This window comes from Arachis ipaensis, chromosome B10 (assembly GCF_059453495.1).
Source record: "Arachis ipaensis isolate K30076 ecotype BB chromosome B10, ASM5945349v1, whole genome shotgun sequence".
Lineage (NCBI taxonomy): Eukaryota > Viridiplantae > Streptophyta > Magnoliopsida > Fabales > Fabaceae > Arachis > Arachis ipaensis.
In genome coordinates, this window is record NC_142435.1 from 64958531 (window position 1) to 64978828 (window position 20298).

Genomic DNA, 20298 nt, shown 5'->3' on the forward strand with positions numbered 1-20298 from the left:
GACTTCGTCATTCTAGTTCGTTTTCTTTACTTGGTTTACTCTTCCATGTTCTCTGCTTTATTTAATTTTACCATTGGAATATTCTTAGGATTATTTAATACAAGGATCACTTTTATTTTTAATTGACTATTTTAATTTTTATTTACAATGTCTTTCTTTAATTCCTTTTCATATGCTATGAATTTTACCTTTACAATGAGTGAGTAGTTCCCTAACTTGATGGGGAGTTGATTGAAAGGAACCCTTGAGTTTGAAGGTTCCAGAGAAAGATTGTTGGTTTGCTCTCTAATTCCTGACACCAATCCTCCCCAAAGTAGATTGGGACTTGTGGATAGAACAGCATTCCAACTTGTTTTACCTTCCCTTACTTATTAAAGGATAACTAAACGAAATAACTCTCAATTGTCAATTAATCTTAGAGTATTCCATCAAGAATAGGGCTTCCATGTAATCAACTCCCAATCAAGGCTTTTATTTACATTATTCAATTTCATCAATTTAATTTCCTGTTTACTCAACTCAAACTTTTTCGAAAACATCTGATTAATAAAATAGCTCCCTTTCCTACAACTCGTTGGGAGACGACCTGGGATTCATACTCCTAGTATTTTAAATTTCAATTTTCTGTGACACCTTTCTAAATTGAGCGGTGGATTTCTGGCGAGTTAAGAACTATACTTGCAACGTATATATTCTAATAATTTTTAATTTACCAATTTCTACCCGCATCAGGGGTTCATCCTCCCAAGTCTCAGTACCAAATAACTTGGCATTCAGCTTCATGATTGCTCCTAGATACTTAGCAACTTGCTCTTCAATGGTGTCTTCATCCTCTTCAGAGGAAGAATAGTCATCAGAGCTCATGAATGGCAGAAGGAGGTTCAATGGAATCTCTATGGTCCCTGTATGAGCCTCAGATTCCTGTGGTTCCTCAAAGGGAAACTCCTTTTTGTCCAGAGGACATCCCATGAGGCTTTTCTCACTGGGAATCATGTCCTCCTCACTCTCTCAAGGTTCGGCCATGTTGGTCATGGTTATGGCCTTGCACTCTCTCTTGCGATTTTCTTCTGTATTGCTTGGGAGAGTATTGGGAGGAGTTTCAGTAATCTTCTTACTCAGCTGACCCACCTGTGCCTCCAAATTTCTAATGGAGGACCTTGTTTCATTCATAAAACTTAGTGTGGTCTTGGATAGATCAGAGACTATGGTTGCCAGGCCAGAATGGCTCTGTTCAGAATTCTCTGTCTGTTGCTGAGAAGATGATGGAAAAGGTTTGCTATTGCTAAACCTATTTCTTCCACATTATTATTGAAGCCTTGTTGAGGCTTCTGTTGGTCCTTCCATGAGAGATTTGGATGATTTCTCCATGAAGGATTATAGGTGTTTCCATAGAGTTCTCCCATGTAATTCACCTTTGCCATTGCAGGATTCTCAGGATCATAAGCTTCTTCTTCAGAAGATGCTTCTTTAGTACTGTTGGATGCAGCTTGCAATCCATTCAGACTCTGAGAAATCATATTGACTTGCTGAGTCAATATTTTGTTCTGAGCCAATATGGAATTCAGAGTTTCAATTTCAAGAACTCCTTTCTTCTGAGGCGTCCCATTGTTCACAGGATTCCTCTCAGAGGTGTACATGAACTGGTTATTTGCAACCATTTCAATGAGTTCCTGAGCTTCTGTAGGGGTTTTTAGATGAAGAGATCCTCCTGCAGAATGGTCCAATGACATTTTTGACAACTCAGACAAACCATCATAGAAGATACATATGATGCTCCATTTTGGAAGCATGTCAGTAGGGCACCTTTTGATCAATTTCTTATATCTTTCCCAAGCTTCATAGAGGGACTCTCCTTCCTTCTGTCTGAAGGTTTGGATTTCCACTCTAAGCTTGCTCATCTTTTGAGGTGGAAAGAATTTGGCCAAAAAAGCACTGACCAGCTTATCCCAAGAGTTCAGGCTTTCCTTAGGTTGTGAATCCAACCATGTTCTAGCTCTGTCTCTTACAGCAAAAGGGAAAAGCATAAGCCTGTAGACCTCGTGATCAACTCCATTGGTCTTGACAGTGTCACAGATTTGCAAGAATTCAGCTAAAAACTGATGCGGATCTTCCATTGGAAGTCCATGAAACTTGCAATTCTGCTGCATTAGAGAAACTAATTGAGGCTTAAGCTCAAAGTTGTTTGCTCCAATTGTAGGAATTGAGATGCTTCTTCCATAGAAGTTAGAAGAGGGTGCAATAAAGTCACCAAGCATCTTCCTTGCTTCTCCACCATTGTTATTAGGTTCGGCCATGTCTCCTTCTTTTTCGAAAATTTCTGTCAGATCCTCTCCAGAGGGTTGTGTCTTAGCTTCCCTTAGCTTCCTCTTCAGAGTCCTTTCAGGTTCAGGGTCAGCTTCAACAAGAATGTTCTTATCCTTATTCCTGCTCATATGAAAAAGAAGAGAACAGAAAAAAAGAGGAATTCTCTATGTCACAGTATAGAGATTCCTTTATGTGAGTAGAAGAAGAGAAGAATAGAAAAAGGAGAAGAGAAGAACTCGAACATAGAGGAGAAGAGGTGGTTCGAATTATGAGTAAAAGAGAAGTGTTAGTAGATAAATAAATAAATAGAAAGAAATGAGAGGGGGAAGAATTCGAAAATTAAATAAAATAAAATAAAAATATTTTTGTTTTTATTTTAAACATTAATTATAATTCGAAATTTAAAAGAAGAGATAAAATAAAATTTGAAAACTGAATGAAGTAATTAAAGAAAAAGAGATTTTTGAAAATATTGTTAGTGATTTTTGAAAATTGGAGAGAGAAAAGTAGTTAGATAGTTTTGAAAAAGATAAGAATTTTAAAATCAAACAAAAAGTCAAGTGGTTAATTGAAAAAGATTTTGAAATTAAGTTTTGAAAAAGATATGATTGAAATTTATTTTGGAAAAGATTTGAAAAAGAAATTCAAAAAGATTTGATTTTGAAAATTGAAGTTGATTACTTGACTAACAAGAAACTAAAAGATATTATTCTAAAATTTAAATATTGAACCTTTCTTAATAGGCAAGTAACAAACTTTTAAATTTTTTTTGAATCAATCACATTAATTATTAGTAAAGATTTTGAAATTATGAAATGAAATTAAGAAAAAGATTTTGAAAATCATTTTTAAAATTTTCGAAAATCATAAAAAAAATGAAGAAGATTTGATTTTTGAAAAAGATAGAATTTTTAAATTGAAAATTTGATTTGACTCATAAGAAACAATTAGATTTTAAAAATTTTTGAAAAAGTCAACTCAAATATTCGAATTTTATGAGAAGAATAAGGGAAAGATATTTTTTAAATTTTTTTAATTTTTAATAAGGAGAGAGAAAAAAGGAAAGATATCATTTTTATGTTTTTCTCTTTTTCTATTAAACAACAAAAATAAACACACATAAAAATTTAAGATCAAAATAAAAATGCATGCAAGAACACCTTGAATGTCAAGATGAACACCAAGAACACTTTGAATGTCAAGATGAACATCAAGAACATGTTTTTTGAAAATTTTTAAGAAAAGAAGAACATGCAAGACACCAAACTTAAAAATTTTTATTCTCTAGACACTAATAATTCAAGAATGCATATGAAAAACAAGAAAAGACACAAAACAAGAAAATACAAAGATCAAACAAGGAAATTCATCAAGAACAGCTTGAAGGTCATGAAGAACAAGAAAGAAACTCAATGCATGTGTTCTTCAAAAATTTTAAGAAATAAAAAGGATGCAATTGACACCAAACATAAAAATTGACACTAGACTCAAACAAGAAAGATAAAATATTTTTGGTTTTTATGATTTTATTAAATTTTTTTTTTTGGATTTTTCAAAAATTATTTGGAAAAAGAAAAATAAGGATTTCAAAATTTTTAATGAGAATTCCAGGAATCATGCAATGTTAGTCTAAAGCTCCAGTCCATGAATTAGACATGGCTTACTAGCCAGCCAAGCTTTCAGTGAAAGCTCTGGTCCAAAACACTAGACATGGCCAATGGCCAGCCAAGCTTCAGCATACAAATCAGGCATACAACAGCTAATCAGATGGGAGTCCAAGGGCTCTTGTGATGATAAGTTGAAACCTCGGTCCAAAACTATTAGACATGGCTTCACAGCCAGCCAGATTTCAACAAATCATCATGAAATTCTAGAATTCATTCTTAAAATTCTGAAGAACATAGAATAATTTAAATTTTTTTTGAAAATTTTTTTGAAAATAAAAGTAATAAAAACAAAAAGCTTAAAATTAATATAAAATTACCTAATCTGAGCAACAAGATGAACCGTCAGTTGTCTAAACTTGAACAATCCCCGGCAGCGGCGCCAAAAACCTGGTGCACGAAATCGTGATTGTTCATTCCCCATCAACGGCACCAAAAACTTGGTACGCACATTCATAATCTCAATTCTTTTTCACAACTCCGCACAACTAACCAGCAAGTGCACTAGGTCGTCCAAGTAATAAACCTTTCGTGAGTAAGGGTTGATCCCACGGAGATTGTCAGCTTGAAGCAAACTATGGTCATCTTGTAAATCTCAGTCAGGCAGATTCAAATGGTTATGGGATTTTGATAATTAAAATATAAATAAAATATAAAATAAGATAAAAATACTTATGTAATTCATTGGTGAGAATTTCAGATAAGCGTATGGAGATGCTTTGCTCCTTCTGAATCTCTGTTTTCCTACTGTCTTCATTCAATCATTCATACTCCTTTCCATGGTAAGCTGTATGTTGGGCATCACCGTTGTCACCGCACGACTAATCATCTGTCGGTTCTCAATCATGTTGGAATAGGATCCATTGATCCTTTTGCGTCTGTCACTACACCCAACACTCGTGAGTTTGAAGCTCGTCACAGTCATCCCTTCCCAGATCCTACTCGGAATACCACAAACAAGGTTTAGACTTTTTGGATCTCAGGAATGGCCGCCAATAATTCTAGCTTATACCACGAAGACTCCGATCTTTCGGAATGGAGGCTAAGAGATACACGCTCGATCTAAGGTAGAACGGAAGTGGTTGTCAGGCACGCGTTCATAGGTTGAGAATAATGATGAGTGTCACGGATCATCATATTCATCATGTTGAAGTGCAAGCGAATATCTCAGAATAAGAATAAGCTTGAATTGAATAGAAAAACAATAGTACTTTGCATTAATTCATGAGGAGCAACAGAGCTCCATACCTTAATCTATGAGGTGTAGAAACTCCACTGTTGAAAATACATAAGTAAAAGTGGTCCAGGCATGGCCGAATGGCCAGCCCCCTAAACATGATCAATGATCAAAAATGATACAAAGATAGTCTCAAAAATGATCAAAAGATTATGAAATAAATCACTAAAAGTAGTTTTTATACTAAACTAGTAGCTAGGGTTACAGAAAATAAGTAATTGATGCAGAAATCCACTTCCAGGCCCACTTGGTGTGTGCTTGGGCTGAGCATTGAGCTTTCATGTGTAGAGACTCTTTTTGGAGTTAAACGCCGGGTTGTAGCCTGTTTCTGGCGTTTAACTCTGGTTTGCAACCTGTTTCTGGCGTTTAACTTCAGAATAGGGCAGGAAGTTGGCGTTTGAATGCCAGTTTGCGTCGTCAAAACTCGAGTAAAGTATGGACTATTATATATTTCTGGAAATCCCTGGATGCCTACTTTTCAACACAATTGAGAGCACACCAATTGGGCTTCTGTAGCTCCAGAAAATCCATTTCGAGTGCAGGGAGGTCAGAATCCAACAACATCTGCAGTCCTTTTTCAGCCTCTAAATCAGATTTTTGCTCAAGTCCCTCAATTTCAGCCAGAAAATACCTGAAATCACAGAAAAATACACAAACTCATAGTAAAGTCTAGAAATGTGATTTTTATTTAAAAACTAATAAAAATATACTAAAAACTAACTAAATCATACTAAAAACTACTTAAAAACAATGCCAAAAAGCGTATAAATTATCCGCTCATCATCTACTTCCTCTTCTTCATGTGGAGCTTCAACAACCACTTCTTCCTCATGAATGTCTTCCATGACCCTTGGAGGTATCTCCTCTAATGTAGTCCCCGACCATAAAGTGATGGCGTTGAGACCGCTCTTGGGGTTTGGTTAGGGATAGGATGGAAGGTTAGAAGAGCTTGGGGGTTGGTTGGTGTTGTTGTTGGAGGGGGGCATGGTCATCTTTGAAAGCATGTTGGTTAGATTGGCCAATTGAGCGCCCAAGGCATCAAATTGTGCCTTATTGCTCTTGTCCCGTTTCTCCATAGCGGCTCTAAGCTCATCAACTTGATTGGTGGAAGATGAAGAGGTTTGGTTGGATTGTTGTCTATGGTGTGGTGCTTGGTATTTGGTGTAGTTGTTTTGGTTGGCTTGGTGGTTGGCGTTGTTATGGTGGTATTGAGATGAAGATTGGTTGTTGTTGTAATGAGAAGAAGAGTTGTTCCATCTCTGGTTTTGATTGCTCCCTTGTGCATTATCCTTCCACCCTTGATGTTGATTACCACCATGATGGTAGTTATTTTGGCCTTGAGAAGGATAAGGTGGACGGTTGTTATAATTCACATTGGCCACTACAAGGGCATGTTCCTCTTGAATTTGATGGCATTGATCAGTGTAATGTGTGGTGCTAGAGCACAAACCACAAATTCTAGGAGAGCCTTCAAGTTGAGCAACTTGGGGTGGGGCTTGGATGGCTTGGATAGAGTAGTATTCCTTTTGATCCTTTTGTATTTGCGTGAGGATAGTGGCCATGTCTCCAAGCGCCTTGGTCAAGCTTGCTTCGGAAAGGGACGGTTCTACCACACCCTTGAGAGGATTACTTCTCACCCTTACATGTTGTGTAGCCTCGGCAACATCATTTATCAACTTCCAAGCTTCTCCCTCCGTCTTATTTTTTGAAAGGGAACCACCACTAGAAGCGGTGAGCAATCTTCTATCTTCCACACAAAGACCTCCGGTGAAGTAACTAATGAGCAAGTGAGTGTTCAATCCATGGTGTGGACAAGATTCCAATAACCTCTTGAACCGAGTCCAATACTCATACAAACTCTCTTGGTCTCTTTGCATTATACCCGAGATCTCCTTCCGGACATAATCGGTCTTCTCCGGTGGGAAGAACTTATCTAGAAACTCTCTTCTCATGAAATCCCAATTGGTCACAATCTCATCCGGTAGCGAATAAAACCATGTCTTTGCTTTCCCTTCAAGAGAGAAAGGAAAGGCAAAAACCATAATAGCCAACTCATCGGCTCCATGCCTTCGAGCCGTAGAACAAGCAACTTGAAAATCTCTTAGATGTCAGATGGGGTCTTGACACGGCAACCCATGATATTTAGGAAGTAGATGTATCAAGCTACTCTTCAACTCAAAGTTTGGATCAAGGTTAGGATACCTTGCTTGCAAAAGTTGAAATATGATATCCGGAGCTCCTTGCTCATGCAAAGTGATCCGTCGTGGCTCTGCCATGTATGGTTCACCTGTGGGATGCAAAGATGTATTAATAGTGCCAATAGAAGAATAGGAAGTAGCGGACTCCAAGTCACTCTCGGTACCGTCTAGTGATTCGGTATGTTCCTCAAGAGAGGCCGAAGTACTAGCCGTATAGTCCAACCGTCGTCTAGCTTGCCGAGTGTGTAACAAAGTTCTTTCAATCTTAGGGTCAAACTCGGCTAAACTAGAATTCGGTTAAGACCGAGTCATAAAACTTGGGAGTCATAGCACACATACAAAAAAAATCTAAACTATAGCTAAGTATTGAAAGAAGGTAAACTATCTACAATACTCACATATTCACATAACCAATATCAAGGCATATGTTGCAACTACTCCCCGGCAACGGCGCCAAAAATTTGATGCTTCGAGGGTTATGTCGGTATAGAATTTCTTAATAAAATCCCGTTGTAAGTATAGCAAAGTATTCAAACCGAAGTATTCAAACCTCGAGTCAAATTTAGAAGGAATTTGGTTGTCACAAGTTCAACCCAATAAAAGTAACCGAAGTATTCAAACCTCGGGTCGTCTCACAAGGAATGGGCAAACATGTGCATCAACATTGGTTAGAATTCCGGGGTTGCAAGTCATGAGCAAGAAATTAAACTAGGAATCTTAATAAACAAGTAATCTTAAAGTGCAAGAAACTAATCCAAATAACTAAAGCAAGATGCGAGCAATTTTAAACTAATAAGATAACATTCAATATAATTCTATTCTAAAACTAAACAATTAACTATAACAAAGACAAAGCAATTAGGAATTTTGGGTTTTCAAATATGAATAATAAAAGTAACTCTTGGCTAGACATGGGAATTGGGGTCACTATCCTTGTCTAATAACCATATCTTGACAATTATGAGGAACCAAACTCATTAAGTCTACTTCTATACTTGAAGTATGTTAAATGGTTTAGTCACCATCAACCCATAAGGTCCAACCTAACTACTTATTGACTTAGTAGTAGGCTAGTGTCAATGGCTATCAAATTAACCACTAAGGGTTCCCAAATCATCAAATCCTTTAGACCCAATGACTCAAGTTTACCCAATTCCCTTAGCCTAGGCCAAGAGTAAAGAGAACTACTCCATAATCAAAGGAAACAATTCATCAAACACATGCTAAGCATTAACAAAAGACATATTCAAATTGTAATTAAATTGAAACTAACAAGTGCCCACTAACAATTATCAACATACAATCATTCAAATAACACAATTAATCATGAAATTCATCAATGTAACATTAGCAAGGTAAGATTCACAAGATTCATAAAATGGGTATGAAATGACAATTGACAAGAATCATAAAACTAACACAAGATCTAAACAAAATTATACTAGGAAATTCAAATTAAGCAATTAAAACTAGTAATTAGCAAGATCCAATTCAGAATTCAACAAGAAAATATCAAATTGAAGCTAGATCTAGAGAGGAACAAGGGTTTCTCTCTCTAAAAGAACAAGAACCCAAAAACTAGCAAAAAATTGTGTCTACGTGTAAAAATGATTGATCCCCCCTTTCCCCTAGCATCCTTGGGACTTTTCCATCCAGAACCAGCTTGAATTTGGGCCTCTTAAGCCTTAGAAATCGCCAGGCATGATTTCCTTTAATGAGGTCACGTGTAGCTTGTCACGCGTACGCGCCATGCGTGCGTGCGTGCTGATTGCTTTTGTAATCTACGCGTGCGCGCCTGTGTGGTTTTTCCTAATCTGTGCGGATGCGTCCATCCTTGCGCGCCGCTCCCAGCCATCCACATCCACGCGTGCGCGCGAGGTGCGCGTGCGCACCCATGTTGAATTTTCCAAAATCCAAATCTTCATGTTCCTTCCTCTTGTGCATGCTTTCTTTCTCTCTTCTAGGCCATTCTTGCCCTATTAATTATGAAATCACTCAACAAACACGTCACAGCATCGAATGATAATAGAAGAGAATCAAAATATGACAATTTTAAGGCAAAAGAAGCATATTTTTCATCATGAAGCAATATTAGGAAGAGAACACAAAACCATGCAATTCTTATGAATAAGTGTGAGAAATATTGACAAAACCCCCAAATTCTACACAATATAAACCACAAAATTAGGGTTTATCAAATCTGCAATCCTTTCTCTATCTCTGACTCAGATATTTCCAAAGTTCTTCAATTTCAGCCAAAATTTACCTGAAATCATCGTAAAACGCAACAACTCAAAGTAGAATCCAAAAATGTGAATTTTGCACTAAAACCTATGAAAATATAATAAAACTTAAGCAAAATATAATAAAAACTATATAAAAATGATGCCAAAAAGTATATAAAATATCCACTCATCACAGCTGCTACAGAGTTGGATATTCTGGCGGTTCCCTCGTTGAGGCCCTCTGGGTTTGAGGATTTTTAATTTCCGTTGGCATCTAGGTATTCTTTATTTGTTTGAAGTTTGTAAAATGTTATATGTCGCGTGATACATTCAGTTTATAATCAATTACTATCATTCAGGTGGGCTACGTACTTACCTCCTAACAACAGAAAGGAGCAAAGAGTTATAAACTATCGCCTTGCGTTAGATCGATTGACCGCTCAAGATGTAAGTATCATGTATATTGGTTTTATCAGTTGCGCTTCATCTTTGCTACCTATATGTACATTTTGTTATGACATTGGAGGATGTTGAATTTTCATATTGTATGGGAGCCTTACTCCGTCCTCGATGTACTTGCTGTCGTTCATCTTGAGATTCTTACGGAGGAGCATTGTTGGTTATGGCGAGCGGTGACTAGCTTGATATACTTTCCCATCATTGAGTGGCATCAGGTTGATAGGGTGGTCCCACAGCTTGGTGGTGTGTAGTATGTTCCCAAGAGGGCATTGAACATAGACTGGCTACACGCTAAGGATGGGAGGAGCGTCTATAGGTAGTTCCCCCATTACTATCAGGCATGGCACTTTCACTGGGGGAACAGGGTTGACTCCATCCTTGCTATCGACAGAGTGCCTGATCCAGGCCACTGAGTTCTTAGATTGGTGGCACCGCGAGGCGCACAGGATTCTTTCCCCGGGACCCGTATTTGCGGATACCCAGCACGTGGAGATACCGGCCGAGGCATTTTAGAGAAGGTCGTCACAAGCACTATAACATCCTACCACATAAAATATATACGTATAATAGTCGAAATAATGTAGTATGCTAGGAGCCATGAAGAATAGGTAATGAAAAATCGCAAAATTAAAAGCACAACGCTAAAGAATAAGGATTACTTGCATACGAAGAAAGCTAAGGTTCATAACATATATACAAATAACAAGAGTAGAGGGTCAAGAGTACAAAATAACAAGCTCCTGACTCAGCCTATGAAGGTAAGGTTGGCCGGAGAATATTTATATACATATATACTTAACCCAAAACCCAAAATACATATATAATAAATCCTGGTTCTCCGTACACCTCTAAGAGGTACAAAAGTAAAACAAATTATGAGGAAAGTTCTATACATATAATCATATATAAGTTATACCCCAAAAGATCCAGTTCGCTGCAGAGCTCCAAACGCCTAGCGAGGTGCCTCTCGACCTGCATATGAAAACACAGAATATTCGTATGGAATGAGAACTGGGGGTTCTCAGCATGGAAAAGGTGTCACGTACATAAGATATAAGGCCCTGGTAATGCCAGAGGCAAATCCTAGAACACCAACACTCAGATTATAAAACTTAAAGAGCTAAAACAGAAACCATAAATGGGTGGTTCTCTAAGGTTCTAAATTAACCAATTCCGAACTAAAACCCTCAATCTCTCCGTCTTTCCTCTGTTCCTCCAACTCCGATGAAATTGCACAGATAGATAAGCAGACAATGGCAAACACAGGTAGTATTCAAGTAATACAGATAGCAAGTATAACAATTAGCATATCATAATCAATTAGACATTCCCAATTAGTGTACAAGCAAGCAATTCAAACAATACGCACATGATGTATGCCTGTCCTATGGCTGATGAGTGTCATCTGTCGGTTATAAAGCCAACTAGACAAGTCCAGCTACTAAATCCTAGACTGTCTGCTGTCGCGCATCCTCAAGAGTCTATGCATAGCTTTTTCTCATATAATATTTTCTCATTGGAGGGTATCCTTCCTGGAAATTTATACGTGCCCAGTCACCCTTACGACATAGGGTCAACAGAGTATCGAGTCTCAATACGGAACACGTGGTGGCAAGCCACGGTATTTTACCCAGGAAAACTCGTATCTCAGATAATTGAGTGCCTAAGTCAATAAGCATTCATAATCATTTATAATCATTGTATAATCATTCTTTACAACCATGGCATCACATATACTTCTGTTTTCTGCATTTTTCATATTTAAATCATCATTTTTCAACCTTACTCCACCCTCAAGTTACCACTTCTTCCTAGCTTCTTCTTACTACAAGACATACTATTAAGCTCTAGGGCTAAGAAAATGAAAATAGAGGATTAGAGTTTTGAAATTAATCTTTAAAACACAAAATCCATGTTTGCTGAAACAGGGGCCACACGTATGCGTGGGAGTGCAATTTGCTCTTTACGCGTACGCATTACCACGTTCGCATATGAAACCCTAGGCTCGCATACGCAAGGGTCTCTTTTTTCCCATGATGCGTACACATTACCTCATCTGCGTACACATGCATGCCAAACAGAAATGCCCATTCGTGTATGGAGGGGTCCGCGTACGCATACATTACAGATTAGTCAAAAATGGCTAAGTCTGCAAAATTTTAATTTTACATATCGAACTTCCGACACGCATAACTTTCTTGTTTAAAAACATTTTTCGTCCATTCTTTGAATGACCTAAACTTCACGAACTCAATTTTCATATGAAAAGAGTTTGAAACAATTTGGAGGTCCGAAAGTCGAGGTATGGCTCGCCGAAGTTGGACCAAAAATCCATTTTACACAAAAACCTTAAACCTCAATTTTCATTAAAATCCAAACTTAAATCCAACCTCCTATACATATATTCAGCACAGCAACATATCATAGCATATCAACACAGCACTAAAATACCCACATCATACCACAATCAATCATACTTCAATATTGTACAATTTCACACCTAAATTTCTCACTTTAATAAACAAGATTATCAATAATCTATCTTACTTTTATAATTCAATATCATCAACTAGTAAATCATTGTTCAATCACCATTTAGCATCCTATTTCCACCATAACAATGATCTCAAACACATGCTCAATTCATACCATCAATCATTATCACAAGTACTAAACATACAATATACTTCATCATTCCGACCTATCCTGTGGTCCTCTAGCCTAAGTTTTCACAAGACATTATATATTAAATATGAAAAACCTAAAACATACTGATGAGCGGATATTTTATATGTTTTTTGGCATCATTTTCATATAGTTTAGTAGTTTTTATAGGTTTTAGTATTAAATTCACATTTTTGGATTCTACTATGAGTTTTTGTGTTTTTGAACAATTTCAGGTATTTTCTAGCTGAAATTGAGGAGCTGGACCAGAAGTCTGATTCAAAGACTGAGAAAGCACTGTAGATGCTGTCTGGATCTGACCTACCTTTATTTGGAAGGACTTCTGGAGCTAGAGAATTCCAAATGGAGTGCTCTTAATGGCTCCGGAAATCTGACTTCCAGAGCTTTCCAGCAATATATAATAGTTCATACTTTGCTTCGGATCAGAAGGCTTAAAACTGGCATCCAACGCCAGCTACCTGCCCTCTTCCACGCGTCCAGCACCCAAAGAGCAGAGACCAATGTACAAACGCCTAAAGATGACCCCCTAGCTGGCATTCCACGCCCAAGAGACCTCATAGCACGTGGATCTCATCAACGCTCAGCCCAAACACTCACTAAGTGGGCCCTAGAAGTAGATTTTAGCACTAAATAGACTGTTTTACCCTTACTAGACATCTGTTTAGTATTTAAGGGATTTTACTTATGTAATTCAGACCTTTAATCATCATATTCACATACCATACACGTTTTGCTTTCGTATTTTATTTTTAGTATGAGTTTCTAAACCTCCTAGGTTGAGGGGAGGAGCCCTACTGAGTCTTATGAATTAATAAAAGTACTACTATTTTTCTTCGATCCGTGTTTGATTAATTCTAAGATGTATATTCGTAATTCATCATGGTGAATAGGATGATCTGAAAAATTAGCTTTGTTCATCACATTAAGACGAACGTGCCTGATGAACACCCGCATCTACTTGGGTTCAGAGTGCGTCTTTCACCGGACAATAACGAACCAACAGCTTGAATTTGCGTCTCTCAGACGGCTAATCCACTACTTCATTGGGGACTTCTCCAGACATCAGCTCAGCCGATTTCCAGGGAGATTAGGGTCTCTGTGGTAGAGGCTAGAACCCAAAGATGCAGCATTCTCTGATTCGGAAGATCCAACCTTGTCTGTGGCATTTTGAGTATGATCATTAAGGAGGATGGATTGTACGAGCTTCACCCTCAATCAGAATGGATCCGCACTAAACCTGGGGTTCAGATCTGGAGAAGTATTGGCAGCTGCTCAAACCAGTGTCAATCACATACAGCCTGCCATTAAAAAAATCACTCACAAGCAAAGAGAGCAGTAATACCGGAGTTAATTCAGAAAGACAAAGCAACTCCAATCCTTAACCCTATTCCTATCAGTATTTTCTACCCCTTTTGCTTTCATAGTTTCATGATCATCGAACTTCAACAACCTTCTGATCTGCCTAACTAAGACCTGCAAGATAACCATAGATTGCTTCAAACCACAATCCTTGTGGGATCGACCCTGACTCGCTCAGGTATTACCTGGTCGGCCCAGTGCACTTGCTGGTACTGCTGTACAAAGGTGTGGGGATTCGTGCGCACCACATACCTTGGCCGATTTCCTCGTAGAACCAAGGAAACCTACTTAGGCAAGAAGCAAGCCTTTAACACCAAAAATTCAGCTACCAGCACCAAATCCTAAGCTTTCAATTAAGCTTCCAATATATCCATGCTTCATATCATATATATACATATAACTAACATATTTATCACATATACATATACAAAATTCAATACCCAAAACAATTAATCAACGAATTAGCTAGGATTTTAGGATTCTCACCTTCCTCAAGAACCATTGAAGCAAGATTAAACATTTTCCTCAAACTAATCAGATCCTATAACACAAAAAAGGACCAAAATCTCAACATCTACCATATCAAATTTTCAAAAAATTGGGGAAGGAGGAACTGAAATCAAAATTAAGACTTCCTTACCAAATTAGTCACTGAGCTTTGTAGGGCTCGATGCCGCAGACGTGTGGCCGCAAACGGTGTGGCGATCGGAGCTCGGTGCGAGAAGATATGGTGATATGGATTGAATTCAAGGGTTTTGAAACCCTTCCTCACCTTCCCTTGTGTTCTTCAGCGTGGAAAAACTTTGAAATATGAAGAATGAGCTGAGCTCATTTTGTTTTATGAATTGGTTGGGCCCACGGCCAGGTTTGGGCCCGATTCGATCGGTTTGACCGGATCTTGGGCCAAATTCTTTGAAATTAGTATCAAAATTCCTATTTTAATTAGATCTATCTTATTAAACTATAAAATTCACATTCCTAATTTTTTATTAAAAATTAATTTATTGATTAATTATTCGCTAATTTTATGGGGTTTACATCCTACCCACCTAATTTAGAATTTTGCCCTCAAAATTCAGATTTAGTTACCTGAAAAGAGGTGTGGATAGTCCTTCCGCATATCCAATTCGAGCTCCCAAGTATGTTCTTTGATACTAGCCCGACTCCAAACTACTTTCACCAATGATACTTCCTTTCCGTGCAATCGTTTGATACTGGTGTCGTCAATCCTAATCGGGGTTACTGGAAGTGTGAGATATTCTCTTACTTGAACCGATTCTGGTTCCAGAACAAGACTTGCATCAGGAGTATACTTTTGAAGCTACAACACGTGAAACATGTCATGCAGGTTCAAAAGATACGATGATAAGGAAATCCTATAGGCTACTGGCCCAATCCCGTTCAGAATTTCAAATGGTCCGATATAAAGGGTATTCAGTTTCTTTGTTTTGATTGCTCTACCCACTCTGTTAGTTGGTGTAACCTTAAGAAGCACATGCTCTCCTTCTTCAAATTCTAAACGCTTCCGCCTTTGATCAGCATAGCTCTTCTGACGGCTCTGAGCGACAAGCATTCCACTTCGGATCTTCTTTATCTGCTCAGTGGTTTCAGCTATTATTTCAGGCCCTAATAAGCTTTTCTCTCCAACCTCATACTAGCATAGCAGAGATTGAAACTTCCTCCCATACAGAGCCTCATACGGAGCCATTCCAATGCTCGCATGGTTGCAAACTCCACTAGCGGCATATATCGATCCCAGCTCGTCGGCTGGTCCAGAACACAAGCCCTCATCATATCCTCTAGGGTTTAAATTGTTCTCTCTAACTGACCATCTGTCTGAGGGTGATACGCAGTGCTTACGCTTAACTGAGTCTCAAACGCTCGTTGGAAAGCTCCCCAGAACCTTAGGGTGAAACGAGAATCTTTGTCAGATATAATAGTGGAAGGCACGCCAAGTAACCTTACAATCTCCTTAATGTACAAACGTGCTAGCTCCTCCAATGTACAACTCATCCGAATGGGGAAAAGTGTGCTGACTTTGTCAGTCGATCAACAATCACCCAAATAGCGTCATACCTAGCTCGAGTTCTAGGTAATACTCTCTGATGGTCTCTGATGCCCAATTTTAACTTTCTGACAAGTTAGGCCCTTAGATACATGCAAGGCCATGCTGTTCTTCATTCCTAGCCACCAGAACATAGCTTTCAGATCTTGGTACATCTTAGTACTTCCCAGATGGATAGAAAACTCGCTTTTGTGTGCTTCCTCTAAGATATCCTGCCGTAAGTTTCCAAGATCCGACACACAGATCCTACCCTTGATTCTCCAGATCCCGTCATCGTCCCAAGATACTCTCTACCGCTTCCCTTGCTCAATTCTTAGCAACACTTTCTGCAATTCCTTTTCGTCTTGCTAAGCTTTTTCGATCTTAGACTTGAAATCACTTGAAATTTGTAGTTGACTCAAACATAGAGTACCGGAATCCTCTCTAACCCCCAATTTTAGACCTTTGAATGCCTTTACCAATTCCTCCTCCCGTATCATCATCCAAGCAGCACATAGGGACTTTTGGCTTAAAGAATCCGCCATAACATTTGCCTTTACAAGGTGGTAATTCAACTTGAAGTCATAGTCCTTCAGAAGCTGCATCCACCTCCTCTGCCGCATATTCAGTTCTTTCTGCTCAAAGAGGTACTTCAAGCTTTTGTGATCTGAGAAAACTTAAAATTTGATGCCATAGAGGTAATGCCTCCAAACCTTTAGAGCAAACACCATGGCAGCAAGCTCTAAGTCATGAGTTGGATAATTCATCTTGTGTGGCCTCAACTGCCGGGAGGCGTATGCCACGATATTACGATGTTGCATTAGCACACACCCCAGACCCTTCAAAGATGCATCACAATACACCTCAAACAGTCCACTCGGCTCAGGCAACACCAATACAGGTGCAGTGGTCAATTTCTATTTCAATGCTTGAAAACTCTCCTCGCACTCAAAAGTCCAGACAAACGGCGCATCCTTCCTAGTTAGCTTGTTCAAAGGCAAACCATGTCGTGAGAACCCTTTGATGAATCATCGATAATAACCTGCCAAACCAAGAAAACTCCTAATCTCCGTCACAGAAGTTGATCGCTGATTTGAGGATTTATACCGGTTCAAAATTTAACAAATAATTTCATTGTGAGCATAGCCCAAACTGACAATCGATCCTCACATCAGAGTTTAATTTTTGGTTGTCACAAGTCCAACCCAATAAAAGTAACAAAGAATATTAGTCCCGGGTCATCTTCTCAAGGAATTGCAGTGAGGTATGCGCATTATTGGTTATGGTATCCAAGGGGGTGGGTTGGTTGATAAAAGAGCAAGAAAGTAAATGGCAAGAAAATAAAGCAAACAAACAAATAATAAAAAGAGGCATTCATGGCAAGGGTTGAGAATATAGGCTTTCTATCCTAGTCACTAATCATAAGACAATAATTAATAAGACTTTATCCTATTTAGTCAACACCAACAGGAGAAGGTATAATATCATCTCCAACACTCGAAGAAAGTCAAATAAGACTAGTTAATCTCAATCCAAAAGTCCTAATCAACTTATTAATTGAATTAGCAAAAGATTAGCATCAATAGAAACAATATTAACAAACAACTCTAGATCACCAACATAAGTTGGGTATTCATGACTCAAGGTCACCTAATTTCTCTTTCCAAGCCAAGAATGCTCAAAAACTACTCTAACATCTAACCAAGCATTTTGTCAAATACTTGGAAGGCATAAAAGGAAAGCATCATAAATTGCAAGAAATAATAAAATCTACTACTACTACCCAATACAAGAAATTCACAATAAAAGCTGAATTAAACAATAAAGGAACATAAAACATGAATTGCATTAAAAGGAAATCCAAATCCAACAACAGTGTTCATCAAGTAAAAAGAGGCACAAAAGAGAAATTAACAATGTAAACTAAGAGATCTAAGATGTAGGAAGAAGAAATTACAAGGAAAACTAAAGGAAAACAAGAATTAAAACCTAGATCTAAGAGATATTAACCAAATCCTAACCTAATTGTAGAGAGAAGAGAGAGCTTCTCTCTCTAGAAAACTAACGATGACATGATCCTAAGCTACACTAATTTCTCCCCCTTGTTTCCTCTTGAATTCTACATCAAATAGCTTCAGAAATGAGTTGGACTTGGGCCTGGAAAGCTCAAAAATCGCCCTCAGCGAATTCACTTTAAGTGAGTCACGTGCCGCTCGTCACGCGTGGCCATGGACGACGCGTGCGCATCGCTGGCGAATTTCCTCCTCCCGCGTACACGTGGATGACGCGTGCGCATGGTCTTCCATTCTCCAAATGCTCATTTCTTCATGAATTCTCTACTTTGCATGCTTTTCTCTTCTCTTCCTCCATCCAATACTTGCCTTATGAATCTGAAATCACTCAACAAACATATCAAGGCATTGAATGGAATTAACGTGAATTAAATTTAGCTATTTTAAGGCCTAAAAAGTATGTTTTCACTCTTAAGTGCAAATTTAGGGAGAATTACAAAACCATGCTATTTCATTGAATAAATGTGAGATAAGTTGATAAAATCCCCCTAAATTAAGCACAAGATAAACCACAAAAGTGGGGTTTATCAAACCTTCCCACACTTAATCCAAGCATGTCCTCATGCTAAACTCAAGAAAGAAACAAAGGGTATCGACATTTATTCAATGCAAACTATCTATATGCAATCTACCTACATGCACCTATCTAAATGAATGCAACCACTTAGTCAGAATAAATCAATTTCTAAGAATACATATATAAGCATAAGGGCTAAAGGCAATCATGATCAAATCAACTCCATAATTGAATTGAGTTATTGAAAGGAATTTACAAACATGCAAGAAAAGAAATAATAATAGGAGGAAACATAGAATTGAGCAATCAAACCCTCACCGGATGTGTATCCACTCTAATCGCTCAAGTGTATAGGGTTGATTCACTTAATTCTCCTCTAATCATGCTTTCTAAGATTTGTTTTGCATCTAACAATCAACAATTCTCTATTCTTTTTCGAAAACCACCTTTAAAATTGTCAAATCTTTTTAATTAGTTAGCTGTCTTAAATTTTCTTTTATTTTTCTTTCTTCTTTTCAAAATTAACCATTAAATAAAATAAAAACAAAAAATAATTTAATTTCCTTTTCTTTTAATTTCAAAAATTTGAATTCCATCTCTCTCCCTCTGCCTCCATTCTTCTTGTCTTCTCAAGACATCTTACTGGAAGTGCTCTAGACTCTGATATAGAGACATACACCTTCCCATTTCCTTGTTTCTTGACTGAGTGTAAAGGAACAGGAAGAGTTCACCATGAACCCGATTAGGGATGAACAGTTCAGAAGAACTTTGGAGTCTTATACAGCTCCCACTCTTGACTTCTATGGAAGCAGCATTAGCATACCTCCTATTGGAGTAGCTAACTTTAAGCTCAACCTATAGTTAACCATTCTAGTGCAGCAAAACTGCCAGTTTCATAGACTTCCACAAGAAGAGCCCATGGAATTCCTTGTAGAATTCCTGCAATTAGCTGACATAGTACACTCTGAGGGGGTAGAGTAGGATGTCTACAGACTGATGCTCTTTCCATTTGCTGTGAAAGGCCAAGCAAAGAGGTGGTTGGATAATCAAGCCAAATCAAGCTTGAAAACATGGAGTCAGCTGGTGGATAAGTTGTTGAATTAATACTTTCCACCAAAGAAGCTAACCCAGTTAAGACTGGACATTCAAGGCTTCAAACAAGAAGATAATGAATCCCTTTATGATGCTTGGGGAGGTACAGAATGATGCTACGAAAATGTCCTACTGACATGTTTACAGAATGGGTAAAGTTAGACATCTTCTATTATGGATTCACAGCTTTGGCTAAGATGTCTTTAGACCATTCTGCTGGTAGTTCAATCCACATGAGAAAGACAATTGAGGAAGGTCACGAGCTCATTGAGACAGTTGCCAGCAATCAGCATCTGTACTCATCTAATGAGACTCCAATGAAAGGAGAGGTTACGATAGTAACCACTGAGTCAGACCCTCCTGAGCAAAGTGAGTCATTAACCCAGCTACTGCACTCCCTTGCACAATAAATGTTGAAATTTCAAGAGATGCTGCAAGAAGT

At 38.1% G+C, this 20298-nt stretch overlaps 1 non-coding gene across 1 annotated transcript; it reads left to right on the forward strand.

Moving 5' to 3' along the window:
• Positions 1 to 1784: 1784 nt before the first annotated feature.
• LOC148580322 (small nucleolar RNA R71) lies at positions 1785 to 1892 on the forward strand. Its single transcript, XR_015895624.1, has one exon. It is a non-coding gene; the product is annotated as a small nucleolar RNA R71 (small nucleolar RNA).
• The last annotated feature ends 18406 nt before the right edge of the window (positions 1893 to 20298 follow it).